Here is a 21,531-nt window from a genome sequence, read left to right as displayed (position 1 = left end):
TATTATCCATAAATAATCTTAAGACCAGGCAATCATCAAAATAGTAAGTGAATCCTTAATTCTTAGTATTTGCTAATTTCTGAGGCATAAAGCTCACACTCAAAATTTTAACAGTGACCTAACAAATTCCAGTATACCATTGCCTCTGGGCAGGATATGGTGGAGCCAATCTCTGCTTTCAACTTCTGGTTTACACTTGGGTCCTCAAATAAGTGAGCTACAACCTCTATTATTTATAAGAAAAGCAGGAGACTTTGACATCTCTCTTTTAGCTTAAAGTCCAGAAACTTAAGTTATAAGGACTTCTTTCTCTCTTTTCAAGTTCAGAAGCTTTTATTCTTCTTCTTACAGAAAGGTAATAGTTCCATAATTCACTTTCTATTTTAATTTGAATTGTTAACATGCACTCCTTTATTCCTTTAAATCTATAGTCAAGACAATAAGTCAATTCCGAATTTGTAGCATTTGTTTATTTCTGAGAGGTTGAACCCAACATTGTTAGTCATCAGACTAGGGGTAATTATTTGAATTTTTTTCTCCCTGAAAGGGGCTTTCTTGTCCCTTTGAGTTTTAGATTTGATAAGAGTTTCCTTATGTAGCCCACAGGAGTCAAAGATTTTAAAAATTCAGAACAATTTGTGACTGCATGTATTACTTATTTGTATTGTCTGCTCACTGAAGGATCAGATATTATATGACTTAAGGAAAATGAATGAAAAGATGAAAAAATAAATAAATGTTTACTTGTTCCAAGCATTTTTCTGGGGTCACAAATATAATATTTGTAGTTGAGGAATAAAAGAGATGGATAAGTGATAGCCAGGGAAGTGTGTTTTGATCTGGAAAATTATAATGATAAGTTAAGAAACAGAGCCACTGATTGATGTGCACTTGTACTTGCAACTCCAATTTAAAATCTGAATGCAAGACTATAATCACTCAGCATTACTTATGGGATGCTTTTCCAACCAAAGGGTTCTGTAGATTTAAGGACACCAGTTTTCTCAGTTCTAAGATTCTTTTGATGTCCTATGTTAGAGCAAAAGAGAAAATAAACTAGTAGGAAATACCTCTTAGAGGTATCACTCTTCCCCTCAATCCTTTGTTTCAAAATTCAATTTACCTCTAATTTATCCTTATGATATATTTTTTATACATTGTGGTTGCATGTCATCTGCATTCACCCAAAATAGACAATAAACTGCTTGAGAACAGGTGGTTTTTTGTTTGCTCATTGGTTTTACTTTTTCTGTCTCTTTTAAATGTCTAGCATTTAATAAAATGCATAGAATGTATTAGGAGCTTAAGAAATACTTATTTACTTATTACAATAATTTTATTTTTGAATGCTATCTTTTCAATTACATTAAAAATTGCAACATTTATCTTTTTTTGTAAGATTTTAAGATCCCCATTTTTATATCTCCCTCCCTTCCCTAGACAGAGAGTAATATGATATAGGTTGCACATTTAAATAATGTCTAACATATGTCTATTTTAGTCATTTTGTGAAAAAAGAATCAGATATAAAAGGAAAAAATAGAAAAAAACCAACAAGCTTTAAAATGTGAAAATAGTATGCTTTAGTATGTGTTCAGACACTGTACTTTAGCTTTGTTTTTGCTCTAGATGTGGATGGTATTTTTCTGTACAATTCTTGGAGTTGTCCTTAATAGCTGAACTGCTGAGAGTAGCTGATCGTAGTTGATCATCACACAATGTTGCTATTAATGTATATAATGTTCTACTGTCCCTGCTCACTTCACTCAGCATCATCTAATACAAGTCTTTCTAGGCTATTCTAAAATCTATCCCCCCTTCATCATCACCATCACTCCTTTCTCTCATTCCCTTCCCTTGCTACTCTCCTGTAGGATAAATCAGTGTATATGTTTTTGCTCTTTAAACCAGTTCTCATGAGAGTGAAGTTCATTCACTTTCTTTCACTTCCCTTCTCTTACACTCTACTGTGAAAACATTTTTTCCATCTTTTGTGTGAAATAATTTACCCTATTCTATCCCCTTTCCCTTACTCTTAATACATTACTATCACCTCTTAATTTGTTAAAAGTTATAATCCCATCATATTCAACTCTCTCCTGTGCTCTGTTTATATATTCTCTTTCTAAATGTCCTAATAAAAGACAAAGTTCATATGATTTATCAATCATATTCCAATGTAGGAATATAAATGATCCAAGATTATTAAAGCCCTTTCCTGCTTACCTTTTTATACTTCATTTGAATCTCATATTGGAAAATCGAATTTTCTATTCAGCATTGGTCTTTTTATCAGGAAAGTTTGGAAGTCCCCTGTTTCATAAAATGTCCATCTTTGCTGAATGGTTGAATCTTGATTGTAATTGAGGCTGTTTTGCCTTCTAAAACATCATATTCTCACTCACCATACTTTAATGTAGAAGCCCCCATATCCTGTGTAATCTTGGCTGTGGATCCATTATAATTTAATTGTTTATTTCTGGCTGTTTGCAATATTTTCTCTTTTACATGGGAGCTCTGTAATTTGGATATAATATTCCCAGGAAGTTTCATTTTGTAATCTCCTTCAGAATGTAATTGGTGAATTCTTTTAATTTTTGATTTTATTCTCTGATTCTAGAATACCAGAGCAGTTTTTCCCTTGATAAGTTCTTGAAATATGATGTCAAGGCTTTTATTTTTTGAATATGGCTCTCAGGTGGTCCAGTAATTTTTAAATTATCTCTCTGAAACTATTTGCCAGGACAGTTATTTTTCCATTTAGATATTGCACAATCTTCTACTTTTTCATTCTTTTGATTTTGTTTTATTTTTTCTTAATTTCTCATAAAGTCATTATTTTCTTTATGCTCAATACAATTATTAGTAGTTATTTTCTTCAGTCATTTTTTTGATACCCCCATTTCCATTTTAACCAATTTTACTTTTTAAGGAGCTGTTTGTTTGTTTTTTAATTCAGTGAATATTTGTGGTTCTTTTTTCCAATTTACTCATTGGCATTTTGTACCTCTATTATCATTTGACTCACTATTTTCTTCAGTTATTTTTGATTCCTTTAACAAGCTTCTGGTTTGTTTTTCATATCTTGTTTCATAACGGTTATTTGTCTTACCAATTTTTACTTTTATCTTACTTGATTTTCAAAATCATCTCTAAGTTGTTCCATAACCTGAAATCAATTATATTTTTTTGAAGGCTTTGACTTTAGAAACTTTGACTTTGTTGTCTTCTAAGTTTTTGCTTTGCTCTTCTTAAAATCATAGTAACTTTCTATGTATTACTTATTACAATTATTTTATGGTTATTTTTTTCCCTGTTGCTTGCTCATTTTTCAAGCCTGTGACTTAGTTTTAATTTTTTTTAAGGAAGGGTTCTGCATCCAGGATGGTGGGTACACCATCCCAAGATTCTGAGGGTTTTTGTAGACGTTTTCAAGAAATTTCTAGGGTACTGCAAATTTAAAATTCTTCCATGGTGGTTTGATCTAAGGAGTGTTGTTTACTATTATGTTTGACTGTGCTCTGGTCTGTGGTTGACTGCAAGTACTCCATTCCATATTGTAACGGTGAGGAGGATCTCTGCTCCCTAGCACACAAGCTCTTTTGTAATACTGCTCCTCTTCTTCCTCACACTGTGACCCAACTCATCAACCTAGATCACAGAATCCTGCCTCAATTATAGCAATGAGACCGGGTCCTCTCCTGACCCTCTTAAAATTTGTGTGTCAAGAGCTCTGGAAGCAGCATCCCCCCCTGCTGACTTAATGAGTCCCAAGGCCTGCTCCAGACCTTCTAGGGCCTCACTATGCTACAGAGGCCTGCCCTGTACTGTGCTTTATTTTCATCTCTGTGCAATAGACTTTTCCTGCAGGAATTTTAAGTTGTCTTTGATGTCTCTGGACAGAGAGGTTTGGAAACTGCCATCTCTGCCACTGATTCAGTTGCCCCACTGCATGTTTTTGGATTGCTGGGACCAGTCTAAAGTGCACTGAACTTCTCTCTCACCCAGATCTATCCTGCCTATTATCAAAATTATCTTGGACTGTAAAATTGTTTTATTTTGTCTTTTGTAAGTTCTGCCACTCTAGAATTTGTTTAGAGTCATTTCATTGGCAATTTATATTTTTGTAAATTTCTGTCCATATCACTTGGATTGTTATATTTATTGGCATGGAGTTAAGCAAAACCGTTCCAAATTATTACTTGCTTTTCCTTTTCATTGGTGGTGATTGCATGCTTTTCATTTTTGATACTGGCAATTTAGTTTCCTTCTTGCACTTTTTAAATCAATTTAACTGAAGTTTTATCTGTTTCATTATTTTTTTTAGAAAATCAACATTTCATTTTATTTATTAGTTCAATAGTTTTCTTACTTTCAGTTTTATAAATTTCTGCTTTGATTTTGAGAATTTCTAATTTTATACTTAATTGGAAATTTTTTAATTGGTTTTTTTCCTAGTTCTTTTAGTTGCACAGCCCATTTAGTGATCTCCTCTTTGTCTACTTTATTCATGCAACCATTTAGAGGTATAAAATTTTCCCTTATTCCTGTTGCAGCTGCATCCTACAAGTTTAGTTATATTGCCTCATTATAGTTATTGTCCTGGAAGAAATTATTGATTCTATCATTTCTTCTTTGTTCTCATTTTTTAAAATTAGATTATTTAATTTAGAGGTAATATTAAGTCTGTTTTGGATGACCCTTTAAACACATGATCTGAAAAAGATGTCTTTGATGTTTTGATCCTTCTGTATTTCATTGTGAAAGTTTTACGATCTAAGATATGGGAAATTGTTCTTTTTTTCTTTTTGTTTTTTGCAAGGCAATGATTTAAGTGAATTGCCTCAGGTCACACACCTAGATAATTATTAAGTGTCTGAGGCTGGATTTAAACTCAGGACCTCCTGATGCTGGGCCAGTGCTCTATCCACTGTGTCACCTATCCACTGACAACTAGTGTCACCCTGGACACTTTTTAATCTGAAAAACCTCTTCTGTCTTTTTAAAAATAATAAAACATTATATTCCTTTCTATCTATATTAAATTTTCTCCAGAATGTTGTCAAATCTAAATTTTCTAAAAATTCCATTCACTTCCTTGAATTGTTTATAGTTTATATTGTCGGTAAATTAATTTTTTTTCTGAGTTAGGTTGAAGTCCCCCACTAATATCATTTGCTGACTATATTTTCCTTTAACTAAGGAGGAATATGGATTTTGTACCATTTGATTCATATATGTTTAATATGATATTATGTCATTGCCCATGTGCCCTTTTTAGAAGATGTAGTTTCTGTTCCTATCCCTTTTAATTAGATCTATAGTTGTTTTTGCTTTGTCTGAGGTAAGGATTTCTACCCCATTTTTTTTTTACTTCAGCTGAAGCGTAATATATTCTTCTCCAGTCTTTAATCTTTACTATGTGTGTATCTCTCTGTTTCCGCTGTGTTTCTTGTAAGAAACATATTATAGGATTCTGATTTTTACTCTATTCACTTTCTTTTTAGAGAAGTTAATTACATTCACATTCATTATTATGATTAATAAGTCTGCATTACCCTTCATCCCATTTTCTCCTACATTCTATTTTTCTATTTGTAGTTTTCTCTCTTCTTTCACCTTATTCCTCCTCAATTTAAGCACTAGAATATAAAATTGTGGAGGGCAAAGGAGCTTGGATTAAAGCAAGATTCAAGTACCCTATGAAACTAAGAATATTCTTACAGGAAAAAGTTAGACATTAAGTTAAATGGGGGCTTTCAAACTTTCATGTTGGAAAAAGCTGAGTGGAACAAAAAATCAATCTTCAAATGAAAGATACAAAACATGCATAAAAAAGGTAAACATGAAAGGAAAAATATGTTAAACCACAGAATTCAACTTTAAAATTATATCCCTAAATGTAAAGATTATTCTTGTAACTTTTGAGAAATGTATTTCTATTAGAAGGAGTATGCATTGACAAAGGGTGTGGGCATAAGCTGATTTTGATTTAATGATAAAAAAAGTTATTTAATGTAAGAAGAAAAGGATTGTACTGGGAAGAGAGGAAAGGGAGAAGCAGAGTATGATATAAAGTATCATATAAAGAGTATCACATAAAGTCACAAAAAGGAACTATTAGAAAAGAAGGAAAGGAGGGAGGGAAGTGAGAATTGCTTGAATCTTTCTCATTGTATTTGACTCAAAAAAGAAATAACACAAATACTCAGGGTGCTTAGAAATTTATTTTACCATTAAAGGAATTAAGAGGGGAAAGGGATAAAAATAGGGAAGGAGGGATAATAAAAGGGATAGTCAAAGGCAAGGGGAATGCAAAGGGAAGGGAACAGATTGAAGGGAGGGCAGATTGAAGGAGGTTATGGTCAGAATTGATCAAATGCAGAAGTGGGTACCAAAGCTCACTGAAGAAAATAAGTCTTTAAATTGAGGAAGAATAAGAAAAAAAGAGAAATCAGTGCTTAAATTGAATTATTATTCAATAAGACCAAACTGTTTATATACCTACATGGGAAGATAATAATTGTAAATCTTGAGAATTATTTTTGTGTTAGTACAGTTGAAAAAAATTTCCCAAGACAAACCAAGAATTATATAAACACAATTGCAAACTACTTTTTACAAATATAAAGTGTGGAAAAATGTCAATTGCTTATGGTTAGGATGAGCTAATATACAATAAAAATGACAATTCTATCCAAATTAAATTGCTTATTTATTGCCTTACCAATTAAATGACCCAAAAATTATTTTACAGAGCTGTAAAAAATAGTAACAAAAATCATCTGGAGCAACAAATGCCAATAATATCAAGGGAATTGATGAAAAAATGCAAATAAATATGGTCTAGCTGTATCAGAAATAAAGGAATACAATAGCATGGAAATCATCAAAATTGTCTGCCACTGGTTAAGAAAAAGAGTAATGGACCAGTGGATTATACTAGATACGAAAGAAAAGGCACTAAATCACTATGGTAATCTACTGTTTGGAAAAACCAAAGACATTAGTTTCTGGGATAAGAATTCAATATTCTACAAAAACAGCTAGCTAACCTGGAAAAAAATATGGCAAAAAACAAGGCATAAACCCACATCTCACTCCTTATATCAAAATAAAGTCAAAATGAGTATAGAATTTAGACATAAAGGGCAATATTATAGACCAATTAAGAGATTAAAAAGCACTCTATTTGTTGGATCCATGGAAAAGGGGAGAATAAGAAATGGAGAACATCATAAATTTCAAAATGGATGATTTTGACTATAGTAATTAAAAAGTTTTTCACTAAAAAAATCAATGCAGACAAGATTAATAAGAAACAAGAAAATAAGGAAACAATTTTCACAGATAGTTTTTTCTGATAAAGATATTATTTCTAAAATATATAGAGAACTGAATCAAATTTATAAAATTGCAAGACATTCCCCAATGAATAAATGATTAAAGGATATGAACAAGCTATTTTCAAATGAAGATATTAAAGTTACATATAGTCATATCAGAAAATTCTCCAAATCACTATTTATTAAAGAAATGGAAATTAAAATAGATATGGGGTACCACCTCACACCTATTAGATGGGCTTAGATAAAAGGGAAAATGATTGGTGTCAGAGAGGATATGGGAAGTTTTGGCATTAATGCACTATTGGTGCAGTTGTGAACTGATATAATTATTCTTGATTACAATCTGGAATTATATATAAAGAGAAATAAAAATTACCATACTTTTTGACCAACCAATATCAATGCTTCATCCATAGCCAAAGAAATCATACAAAATAGGTAAAGTCCTACATGTTCAAATATATTTGTAGCAACTCTTTTTTAGTGGCAAAAAAATTGGACATTGAGGGGGTGTCCATAAATTGACGAATGCCTGAATAAGTTATGATATATGAATGTTATGTAGTACTCTTGCCTTGTAAGAAACCATGAGAGATCAGACTGTAGAGAAGCTTGGGAATAATTTCATGAACTGATGTTAAACAAAGAGCAAAAGCAAGAAAATATTATACACATTAACAGCAATATTATGAGTTGATCAGCTATGAGGGATATAGCTCCTCTCAGCAGCTCATTAATCAAGGACCACTCCAAAGGACTTATTATGGACAATACCATCGACATCCAGAGGAAAACAAAATAAAACATAACAAAATATAATCTAAATACATACTATGATCACTTTTCTGAAACTTCTCTTATGTTTTGACTTTCTATTTCATGGTTGTTTCTTATTTTTCCTTAGTCCTAATTCCTTTTGCACAAGAATGACTAACATGTTGATGTGTTGAACATAAATTTACATGTACAAGTTTTACCAGACTGTTTGCTGCCAAGGTGAGGGTGGAGGGAAGGGGGGCATAGAAAAATGTGTAACTTACAAATTTGAAAATGGATGAATGTTGAAAAACAATCATAGCATTTACAACCAATTTGAAAAAATCAAATAAAATACCAATAAAAAAAGAAATACAATCAGCATAAACACCCATATCATAGCACAAGTGATAGAAATCATATTATTTATTCAACATAAACTTAAAGAGACTTTGGAAAAATACAATACTCATTCCCAATAAAAACACTTAGATGAGAAAGAAATGGTGTTTTCCTAAAATTAATAAGCAGTATCTATCTAAAACCAGCAGCAAGCATCATATAAAATGGAATAAACTAGAAGCAGGCCAGATAAGATCACAGTTGAAACAAATATGTCCATTTTTACCACTACTATTCAATAATGAATTAAAATTATAGTTTTAGTAATAAGAGAAGAAACAGAAATTTCATGAATTAGGATAGGCATTGGGGAAATAAACCTTTCATTCTTTACAGATGTTATCATTGTTATATTTAGAAAACAGTACTTCTGGTACTTGAAAATAATCCAAAGAAATAGAAAGAGAAATTCTATTTTGATTATCTGTAGACACCATGATATACTTGGAAATCTATCTTAGGATAAAAATACTGAAACTTTGAACACAAATTTTTCACAAAGATAAAGACATATCTAAGCAATTTATATAATGTCAATTACTTATAGGTAGGCCAAGCTAGTGTAATAAAATGACAATTGTACAGAATTTCAATTATTTAATTATTTATTTAATTATTTATTCAGTGCCATATCAATCAGACTTCCAAAAATTATTTTTCAAAGTTGAAAAAGATAGTCACAAAATTCATTGAGAGGAAAAAAAGAATATCAAGAATATCAAGAGATTAATGAAAAATAATTGCACAGGAAAGTTGCCTAGTAGTATTGAATAGTAAAAATTAGTTATGGACCAACCTCATATACTCTACAATAAGATAAGGTTGAAATTGAAAAAAAATTAGTCGTAAAGAGTGATATCATAAACCAATTAGGGGAAAAAGGAATAGTCTGTCAGAGCTATGGCATGTTTATGAGAAAGAAGAGATAGAGAATATAAGAAATTGCCAAATGGATAATTTTTACCATATCAAAATTAAAAGATTTTAACTTATAATACCAATGTAAACATGATTAGAAGGAATACAGAAAGCTGGAAAACAATTTTCACAGCAAGGGTTTCTGATAAAGGATTCATTTCTTTTTCTTTCTCATCTCCTCCCTTCTTCCCCTCTATTACCATAGGTATTTTGTACCTCTTAGTGTAATGAGATTTACCCCATTCAATCCCCTCCCTCCTCCCATCTCCTTCCTATCCCCCCTTTTAAGGAGGTAGTTTTTAAAATCATTCTGAATCATAGAAAATTCTGAGTATCCATCATGTCTAGCGAAGTTCATTCTATCTAATAGAGTTCAAATTCTTGAGATTTATTAGAGTCTTTCTCCCAAGTGGTGTTATAAACAGTTTCATCCCATTGGATAGTAGTCTCATGGATAGGTCATGAATGTCCATCAATTCAGGTTAGGTATATTCTCTCTGATAGAGTTACAATTCTCTAGATTGATGAGAATCTTTCCCCCCATGCAAGGATATAGCCAGTTTCAACTTATTGGATAGCAGGTTTTTTTTGCTTTTACCTCCCCTCCCCTTTTTTAACCTTTTCATGTGTCTCTTGAACCTTCCGTTTGATGTCCAAATTTTCTATTTAGCTGTGGTTTTTGCATCAGAATTTTCTGGAATTCTTCAATTTTGTTAAATGTTGATCTTCTTCCTGGAAGAGAAGCCTTAGCTTTGCAGGATAGTGGATTCTTGGCTGCATTCCAAGCTCCCTTGGTCTTGGAAATATCTGGTTCCAGGCCCTTTAAAACCCTTAACTTTGATGCAGCAAGGTCCTACATGATCCTTACTGTGGCTCCTTGATATTTAAATTGTTTCTTTTTGGCTTTCTTTCTTTCTTTCTGGTACTTGAAATTTTTTGCTTTTCATTTCATTTATTTATTTATTTTGTTTTGTATATTTTTATGTATATTTTTAAGTTACAAAAATTCCTTCCACTCTCCTTTTCCAGCTCCTCCAAGGAACAAAAAGTCAAGTTAGCATTACACATACATATTTTTGATGAGCATGTTTACAGATTACTCATTTTTCAGTATGAGGAATTAGGATTAAAGGAAAGAGATACATAAGGGATAATTTTTATAAAGTGTTCATCAGATTCTGCAGGGTTGTCTTTTCTTTGCTTGGTTTTTGTTTTTGTTTTTCTTCTCCTGTATTGGGATAACATTGTCCAAACAATGTCTGAAAGAGTTATCCTCGCTCTCTAACCTGTTGAGCAGACCTACTTCCATCAAGGTGGATCATCTTACAATGTTGTTGTTAATATGTATGTTGTTCTCTTGGTTCTGCTCCCTTTTCTCAGCATCAGATCCTGTAACTCATCCCATACTTCTCTAGAGTCCAAACATTTGTGGTTTCTTAGAGACCAATAATATTAGATAAAATTCATGTGCCAAAATTGTTTAGCCATTCCCCAATTAATAGGCACCCCCTCAATTTCCAATTCTTTGCCACTACAAAAAGAGCTGCTATGAATATTTTGGAACATGAGGGACTTCTCCCATTTTTTATGATTTCTTCTTGATATAGACCTAGAAGTGGAATTGCCTGGTCAAAGGGAATGAACATTTTAATGTCTCTTTGGGCATAGTTCCATATGTCTCTACAGAGAGGTTGGATCTGTTCACAACTCCACCAGCAATGCATCAATACCTCAATCCTCTGACAACCTCTCCAACAGTGATCAGTTTCCTTTTTTCTCATCTTGGTCAATCTGCTAAATGTAAATTGATACCTCATTGATGTTTTAATTTGCATTTCAATAATCAGTAATGATTTGGAGCATTTTTTCATATGATAATATGTAGTTTTAATTTCTTCTTTTGAAAACTGTCTATTCATATCCTTTGACCACTTAACAATTGGGGAATGACTTGGAACCCTTTAAATTTGATATAATTCTCTATATATTTTAGAAATGAGACCTTTATCAGAACTCATAACTGTGAAGATTGTCTCCCAGCTTTCTGTTTTCTTTTAATTTTGGCAAAAGTGATTTTATTATTGTAAAACTTTTTTTTAATTTTTCAAGGCAATGGGTTTAAGCAAATTGCCCAAGGCCACACAGCTAGGTGTGTGGTAATCCTCTGAGTTTATCCCCCTTACATACAATATTTGTTGATGGTTTTAGATAGATACTTCTTATTGGTATTTTGTTTTGTTTTGTTTTGTTGTTTTTAGCTTTTGCAAGACAATGGGGTTAAGTGACTTGCTGAAGGTCACACAGCTAGGTAATTAAGTGTCTGAGGCCAGATTTGAACTCAGGTACTCCTGACTCCAGGGCTGGTTCTCTATCCACTAGTGAAAAGTTTTTTTTTTTATTTTAATATAATCAAAATCATTCATTTTGCGATTTATAATGAATTCTAAGTCCTTGATGGTCATAAATTTATTCCATTTCAATTGAATTGCTTGAGTATTTCTTGGTATATTAATTTCTCTATGTTGTTATACTCTATATCTAAATCCTGTACCTATTTTGATCTTATTTTGCTATAGGTTGTGAGATGTGGATCTAGGCCTAGTTTTTGCCACTTTATTTTCCATATTTCCCAACAATTTTTGTAAAATAGTGATTTCTAATCCCAGAAGTTGATGTCTTCATGTTTTTCAAACAGTAGATTGCTGTACTCATTTACTATGTTTTCTTTTGAAACACTGATCTATTACTCTATTTCCTAACCAGAGCTAGGCAGTTTTGATGTCTGCCGCTTTATAGTAGTTTTAGATCTGGTAGTGCTAGGCCATCTTCCCTTACATTTTTTTCATCAATTCCGTTGCTGTTCTTGACCTTTTGCTGCTCCAGATGAATTTTGTTACTATTTTTTGGTTCAGGAAAGTAGTTATTTGGTAGTTTGATTGATATTGCACTGTATGAATAATTGTAGAATTGTCATTTTTATTAAATTATTAGCTCAACCTAACCATGAGCAACTGAATGTTTTCCCAGTTATTTTGATCTGACTTTACTTGGGTGAGAAGTGCTTTAAAATTGTGAATATTCAGTTTCTGGGGGGTTTTTTTGGAAGGAAGATTCTCATGTATTTAAGGTTATCAATAATTTCTATCACTTGCTCTTGGGCTTTGTTGTTTATATATAGAAATTATGATGGTTTATGTGGATTTATTTTATATACTGCTACTTTGCTGAATTTGTTAATTGTTTGAAGGAGATTTTTAGATTATTTTCTGGTGTTCTCTAAGTATACCATCATGTCAGTTGCAAAGAATGAAAACTTTGTTTCCTCATTGCCAATGCTGATTCCTTCAATTTCTTTTTCTTCTCTTATTACTACAGCTAGCATTTCCAACACTATATTGAATAGTCATGGTGATAATGGACATCTTTGTTTCACCCATTATTTTATTAGTAATACTTTGAGGTTATTCCCCTTACATACAATATTTGTTGATGATTTTAGATAGATATTTCTTATTGGATACTTTTTGTGTTTTTTTTGCTTATAACTTTTGCAAGACAATGGGGTTAAGTGACTTGCTGAAGGTCACACAGGTAGATAATTAAGTGTCTGAGACCAGATTGAAACTCAGGCCCTCCTGACTCCAGGTCCAGCACTCTATACACTGTCCTACTTAGCTGCCCCCTGATTGATACCACTTATTATTTTAAGGAAAACTCCATTTATTGCTAAACTTTTTAGTGTTTTTAATAGGAATATATTTACTTCATCAAAGGCTTTTTCAGGAGGTTGAAGAGGTTGAAGTCTCCATTATGAAAATTTTGTTATCTATGTCTCCTTGCACTTCACTCAGCTTTTTCTCTAGGATTTTGTATGTTATTCCACCATGCGCACATATGTTTAATAATGACATAACATCATTACCTATGTAGTTTCCTTACTTATTCCTTTTAATGTGACCAATTTTTGCTTTTGCTTTATCTGAAATCAGATAACTAGCCCTGATTTTTTACTTCAATTGAAGCATAATATATTTTGCTCCAGCCTTTTGCATTTACCCTGTATGTATTTCTCTGCTTCAAATGTTTTTCCTGAATCAAGTAAATGTCGTCCTTCATTTGGGAAATGGCTTAGCAAATTTTGGTACATATACATACATATATGTATATATACACATATATATGTATGTATGTCATGGAACAATATTGTTCTATTAGAAACATGGAGGGATGGGGTTCAGGGAAGCCTGGAGGGATTTACATGAACTGATACTGAGTGAGATGAGCAGAACCAGAAAAACACTGATACACCCTAACAGCAACATGGAGGTGATGATCAACCTTGATGGACTTACTCATTCCATCAGTGTGACAATTGGGGACAATTTTGAGCTGTCTGCAATGGAGAATACCATCTGTATCCAGATACAAAGCCATGGAAATCAAACAAAGCTCAAAGACTAGCCCCTTTAGGAAAAAAAAAAAACAGATATCTTATTGCCTGAAAAAAATGTTTTTCCTGTTAACAACATAAAGTAGGATTCTGGTTTTTAATCCATTCCATTTTATGGGAGTGTTCATCCCATTCACATTTCAAGTTAAGATAACTAATTCTGTATTTCCCAACAAACTATCCTTCCACATATATATTTTTCTCTTTCTTTTCCTTTTTTTCCTCCTCACAAAAGTTTTTCCCCCTTTTCCCCTTTAACTTTTCTTTTATATTTTAACTTTCAGTTTATTTTCATTTATACCTTTGCCTTCCATTTTATCAGCCCCCTTTTCCCTTTTCCTTCCCATCTCCACCCCACTTCCCTGTAGACTAGGATAGATTTTTAAATGCAGGTGGAAATGTACCTTATTCTCTCTCTGGGTCAAATCTATTGATTCCCACCTTCCCTTCTTTCCCTCTACTGTAATAGATTTGTGTGCCTTTTCACTGTAGAAGTTCTTTCAATCAAACATTATCAAACTTCCATCAATGAAAGGTTGATTAATTTTTTTGCTTGATTGCTTGATAAACTAAAAGAACTATCAATCAGTGTAAAATCACAGATTGATTGATTGTTTGATTGCATAATTATCAGCATTACTCTTAGTTGCCTCCCCCCTATCTCATTAGAAATACACTTCTCAAGACTCATGAATCACATCGAATTATAATAATTTTATCCTTTATCCCCATTTCAAGTACCCTCCAAGGACTAGCAATTCTCATGTACCAAAGCATTTTGAAAAGTCAAGTCATTTCATGAACTATTTGTACCCCCACCTTCCAAGCATGCATTCTCCCACACTCCCCCCTTAAATCCCCAATCATAGTATTTAAGCCCTTTTTAACTGAAGTATGAATTAAGTCCAACCCTTCTAAGTTACCACCCTCTTCCCTAAAGTCACTTCTGATTTAATTAACTATAGAGCCTCTAAGTACTCTAAATAATGGGATACCCTGAAAGGCTTTCTTAAGAATTTTTTAATTGATTGTGAGGTATGGGAGACTCTGAATGGCCCAACATAGCATGCCCTCATCTTTGCTAATCTTTACTAACAAGACAAAATTAAAGTAGATCAAAGGAAACTGAGACACATGAGTTTAGAATAAACACCCTAGCTTTCCATCTGGGCTTTTTGTCTCTAATACAGTGATGTCATCATGGTTCTCCTCAATGGAAAGATAAGAACCAACCATACCCATATCCTCTAAATCCATTCTCTTCAATTTTATTCAACCCTTTAATATACCAAAAGAAATGCAATTCTCAAGACCTACAAGTATTATATCTTCACTTATTGGGTTGTATATCATTTGATATTTTTGACTAAATTTTTTTCCCATTTTCATTTACCTTTTTATGCATTTCTTGATTATTGTATTTTGAGATTGAATTCTCCATTCTTTTCTGGTCTTTACATCACGAAATTGAGAAAATCCTCTATTTCACTGAACATCCATATTTTCCCCTAGCATTATATGTTGAATTTTTTAGGATGATAAATTCTTGGTCATAATCCAAGGTACTTTGCCCTCTGATAGATGGTATTCCAGGTCCTCAGGTCCTTCAGTGTTAATAAATCCTATGTAAGTCTGATTGTGTTTCTTCTATATTTAAATTGCTTCATTTTTGCTGCTTGCAGTATTTTCTCCTTTATTTCAGAATTTGGAATTTGGATATGATAGCCTTGGAGTTTATATCTTGGTGTCTTTTTTTCTGAAGGAGTTCAGTGAATTCTTTCATTGACCATTTTGTCTCTTTGCCTCAGAAGATTTGGACTGCTTTCCCTGATAATTTTCTGAAAGATATTTTGCAAGTTCTTATTTTTTTTAATCTAGGCTTTCTAGTAGTACAATGATTTGTAAATTGTCTCTTCTGGATCTATTTTCCAGATAATTTGTTTTTCCTAAGAGGTATTTTACCTTTTCTTTCATTTGATCAACCCTTGTTTAATGGAATCTTTCAGTCTGATAGATTTGTTGACTTCTCTTTGATCGATTCTAAATTCTAGTGTTTATTTTCTTCAGTTAGCTTTTCCAGTTAGTTAATTTTCCTCTTTGATGAGTTAGATTCCTTTTCCAGTTGGTCAATTTAATTTTTGAAGAGTTGCATTCTTTTTCCATTTCGTTATTTTTACTTCTAAAGGAGTTGATATCTTTGATCAATTTATCATAATTTTCTTACTTGACTCATTCTTTTTCCATTTTTCTTCTTCCTCTCTTTGGTTTTTAAGTTCTTCTTTAAACTCTTCTATAAGCTTTTGGAGCTGAGTCCCATTCATGGACTCCCTGTAGGTTATTTTTCACTGTTTTCTTCTTCCAAGATGGAATTGTTATTATCTCTATCTGCATAGTAGCTTTCTATCATAAATGCTCTTTTAACTTTTTGGCTTGTCTTATTTGTCTGAAGTCTAATCCTAGGGTTTAGGGAGTATAGATACAAGTTTTTTGTTGGGCTTGGGGTCTGATCCCTGACTTGTCATTGGCCAAGATATTGCCTATGCATTCCAAATGCATTTAAGGAGGTTTGTATCATCCCTTATGTCCAAGTTGTACTTATGCTGCAGTCTGTTCCCAAACTACTCCTGTTTTTTACCCATTTTCCCAGGGTTCAGACTTTGCTTGGGGTTGGGACACTCCCTACTGGCTTGCTATCTTGTTGCCTGGAACTAAATTGTTGTCAAGCTGTCAGGACCTGGACTGCACTGTGGCTTAAAGTCTCCCACTGGCTTTTTTTGCTTTCCAGCCTGAGTTTTTTTTTAAATTTCTATTAAAGATTTTATTTATTTTGTGTTTTAAATTTTCCCCCCCTAATCTTACTTCCGTCCCCCCACAGAAAGCAATTTGTCAGTCTTTACATTATTTCCATGTTGTACATTGATCCTAATTTAGTGTGATGAGAGAGAAATCATATCCTTAATTAAGAAACATAAAGTATGAGAGAAACAAGATCAGACAATAAGATATCAGTTTTTTCCTATATTAAAGGAAATAGTCCTTGAAATTTGTTCAAACTCCACAGTTCTTTATCTGGGTACAGATGGTATTCTCCATTGCAGATGGCACAAAATTGTCCCTGCTTGTTCCACGGTTGGAATGAGCAAGTTCATCAAGGTTGATCTTTGCTTTTATGTTGCTGTTAGAATGTACATTGTTTTTTTTTCTTGTTCTGCTCATCTCACTCAGCATCTGTTCATGCAAATCCCTCCAGGCTTCCCTGAATTCCAATCCCTCCTGGTTTCTTATAGAACAATAGTGTTCCATGACATACATATACCACAGTTTGCTAAGCCATTCCCCAAATGAAGGACATTTACTTGATTTCCAATTCTTTGCCACCACAAACAGGGCTGCTATAAATATGTTTGTACAAGTAATGTTTTTACCCTTTTTCCTCATCTCTTCAGGGTATAGACCCAGTAGTGGTATTGCTGGATCAAAGGGTATCCACATTTTTGTTGCCCTTTGGTCTTAGTTCTAATTTCACTCCATAAAGGTTGGATGAGTTCACAGCTCCACCAACAATGTAATAGTGTCCCAGATTTCCCACAACTCTTCCAACAATGATCATTATACTTTCTGGTCATATTGTCAAGTCTGAGAGATGTGAGGCATTAATAGGGATTGCTTTGATATCCTCATCTGTGAATTGCCTTTGCATATCTTTTGACCATTTGTCAGTTGGGGATTGGCTTTTTTTTTTAGAATACGACTCAGTTCTCTGTATATTTTAGAAATGAGTCCTTTATCAGAAACGTTAGTTGTAAAGATTATTTCCCAGTTTACTACATTTCTTTTGATCTTGGTTACAATGGTTTTATCTGTGCAAAAGCTTTTTAACTTAATGTAATCAAAATGATCTAGTTCATTTTCAGTGATGTTCTCCATCTCTTCCTTAGTCATAAATTGCTCCCCTTTCCATAGATCTGACAGGTAGACTAGTCCTTGATCATCTAATTTGCTTATAGTATTGTTTTTTATATCTAAATCCAGTATCCATTTGGTTCTTATCTTGGTATAGGGTGTGAGGTGTTGGTTTAATCTAAGTATCTTCCATATTAACTTCCAATTTTCCCAGCAGTTTTTATCAAAGAAAGAGTTTTTTTCCCAATAGCTGGACTCTTTGGGTTTATCAAACAGCAGATTACTATAATTACTATAATAATAATTACTATAATACTATAATTGTCTATTCCACTGGTCCACCACTCTATTTCTTAGCCAATACCAGAAAGTTTTGATGACTGATGCTTTATGATATAATTTTAGATTAGATATGGCTAAGCCCCCTTCTTTTGCACTTTTTTCCCATTAAATCCCTGGAAATTCTTGACTTTTTTTTTCTCCATATGAATTTACTTACAACTTTTTCTAACTCATTAAAATTATTTTTTTTTTTTGTAATTTTGATTGGTAGGGCACTAATTAGGTAGTTTAGTTTTGGTAAAATTGTCATTTTTATTATATTAATTCTACCTATCCACGAGAAGTTGATATTTGCCCATTTATGTAAATCTGAATTAATATGTGTGAGGAGTGTTTTATAATTGTTTTCCAAAGGTTTCTGAGTCTGCCTTGGCAAATAGGCTCCCAGGTATTTTATATTGTCTGAAGATACTTTGAATGGGATTTCTCTTTCTAGCTCTACCTGTTGTATCTTGCCTGAGTTTTAATTCTCCTTTCCCCCAGAGAGACAGACCTTCACTGAAGATCTTTCATGATGTCTGTCTTAGAAAACGTCTTTGGATCTTGTCTTTTTTCATGATATCTGTGGCTTTAATGTTGGGAAAAGCTCCAGGAGCATACTAGTTTCACGCCATGTTGACTCAGGCATGGAAGTCTCCCAAGGAGTTGTTTTCTACACTCAAATTTTGTGTTTTCTTATCTAAGCTGTTAAATCTCTGTGGCATATCTCTCATTTCTTTTCTCAGCTTTTCTACTTGATTTTTTAAACCCTTTCTGATCTCTTCCAAAAGTATTTTTTTGCTTAAGAACACTCCATATTCCCCTCTTGATTGTCACATATACAAATTTTTTAATATCCTTTTGTGAGATTTTTGATATTCTTTATCTCCATAGTATCTTTTTTGTTGTTTTTTCAAGGCAATGAGGTTAAGTGGCTTGCCCAAGGTCACACAGCTAGATAATTATTAAGTGTCTGAAGCCAAATTTGAACTCAGGTACCCCTGACTCCAGGGCCGGTGCTCTGTCACTGAGTCACCAATCGGTCCCTATCTTTTTTTTTATTAATTAGGAGTTTCTTCCTTTTCTTATTCATGTTTAGCCTTATTGTGGTATTTAAAGATGAACACTGCTCCTGAAACACAGGAAAGTGCTATTACAAGCTTCTTGGCCTAGAGATTAGAGACTAAGTCACTAATCTTTGGAGTGATAGAATGTCTGGTGGTAGATCCTTCCCAATTGAGCTGTGGTTGCCTTACTTAGTCAAACTCACTGAGCTGTGTTTTTGGACTTGTAATCTGCCTTCTGTGTTGGGTCTAGAGGCCTTGCAGCTACCATACTGTGTCACTGGCCTGCTGAGCCAGGACTTAAAGACTATGTTTGGTGATCAGCATTGGAACTGAGTGTCTCCTGCTGATCTTCCCTGCCTAGCCTGCATTGGACCATATTCCTTCTACACCTGAATGAGATAGACCTTTCTTGTAGTCTTTCAAATATAACCTTAGTTTTGAAAAATATTTCACCATTTTCCATTGGTTTTGTTGCTTTAAAATCTATTTAGAGGTTTGATTAACATTATTTATGATTGAAATTGAGGAGAACTCTGGGATGTTCCTGGCTTCTCTCTGCTATCTTGACTCAATCCCCATAAGATTGTTAACTTATTGATTTGACTCATGGCCTGACTTTGTCTTCTCCCACCAAACATTCCAGTTACTACAGTTCTGCTTTTCTATACCATGCTTCTCATATCTTGTTCATCAATGTAGCTGCTGCATCTCTCTCTCTCTCACACTGCTTTATTATTTCCTGTCTAAACCTTTGTCTATTGGTTTATTGTTGGACTATTTATAGTCACCTTTACCTCTTCCCATTCTTTCTTCTACTTCCTTGCCTAGAATTAATTCTGTTCCCTTTCTAGAAACTCAGTATTTATCTGGTCTCCGAATCCTGGACATCCTATATCTTTTCTGTTCTAATGCAGTTTACAAACATGTCTACTACATTTATTTTCAGTGCTTATACATTTAGTCATTAGCTACTTTGAAAAGTGATCTAATTATTTTATGCACAATTAGTTTTAAGTTCCTCAAATAGATCATTAAATCCTTGAGGTTAAAAGGCATGTGCATGCTCTAAGAATTTCTTATTTTTTAAATCATTAATTATACTTATCACTGGGCTACACATTGTGGTTTTTCACATTGGGTCTGTGAAAGTGCTTTTTTTTTCCCTTTTTTAAATATAAAGTTTGATTTCATTTCAGTTGCTTTCTCTGTAATCCTATATATTTTATTTTATGCATAAAAACATTAGGAGAAATGGTCTATGAAATTCAACACACTAGGAAAAACTTTCATTACACATACAGAAAAACTCAGGCATGCACATACACATAGAGTTTAAAAACTTTTGAAATGCAATTGAATTGCAACTTTGCAATTGAATAATTCTGTTCAACACAAAATGAATGCATTTGAAATGTCTATAAACATAGAGAATATTGTTAAGTATTCAAAATGATTGACAGATGAATTGATAAGATGTGAGAAAAGACAACATACTATAATTAAACAAGTAAATTTATTGCTTTCTTTTCTGAATCTTCTTTTCCTTTAAGTGCTTATGTAGAAGAGAATAATGAGGACATAGAAGAAACACTTGGGAAACTTGTTAAACTGAATCAAAATTTAATAATACCATAGTCTGTCTGTGTGTGTGTGTATGTGTGTGTGTGCATCTATGTGTGGGTGTGTGTATATGTGGTTTAAACAACCCAGAGCCTATCTCAGTGAAAACATTGTTCAGATGTGAATGCAAAAATGAATAACTTTTAATCTCAATTTTATTTCTAGAAGAAATAATAAAGATACTATATATAACAGGACAACATAGGATCGAAAATAAGAATAATAGTATACATTCTTTCTAAATAACCAAACATTAAAAACGTGTGACCCAACTGAGCTCACCAAAATTAACTCTCAGTACCTTATGCTATAGTCCTCATGTTCAAGATATCCTTTGCACTAATTAAAAATTGAATCTGGACAACAGATTCTGAGATATGGTTATTCTTTTATTTTCAGATACTGTGATATGAGAGACACAAAGCTAAGAAAAACCTAAATAAATTACCTGTATTCAAACAATTGCTGAATAAGAATTATATTTCACATGCATTATCCTATATTTGAGAACTCACACTGAAGAATTTTTTGAATTTCCTTTTGTCTTTACAAATAATTCCAAAACATATCTTTTTGAAAATTCCTAGTAGATAATTAGAAAATGGAAATCACTACATTCATTTGACATTTGAACAATAAATATACCCCTATTTATTTGCCTGTTTGCCCCATAGATGTTTCCCTTCTTATTACAATTGTACCTCATTTTAAAGAGTAAATATGCATTTTGGAGTTTGATTTTCCT

The 21,531-nt window shown here is 32.8% G+C and overlaps 1 pseudogene; it reads left to right on the top strand.

The window, feature by feature from the left end:
• The window catches only part of LOC141505858 (beta-chimaerin pseudogene), a 129,143-nt pseudogene that overhangs the window by 105,863 nt on the left and 1,749 nt on the right, over window positions 1-21,531 (top strand).

Source organism: Macrotis lagotis, chromosome 1 (assembly GCF_037893015.1).
Source record: "Macrotis lagotis isolate mMagLag1 chromosome 1, bilby.v1.9.chrom.fasta, whole genome shotgun sequence".
Classification (NCBI taxonomy): domain Eukaryota; kingdom Metazoa; phylum Chordata; class Mammalia; order Peramelemorphia; family Peramelidae; genus Macrotis; species Macrotis lagotis.
The sequence above is the reverse complement of the archived record's forward strand: the minus strand, read 5'-3'. Positions and strand labels throughout refer to the sequence as shown.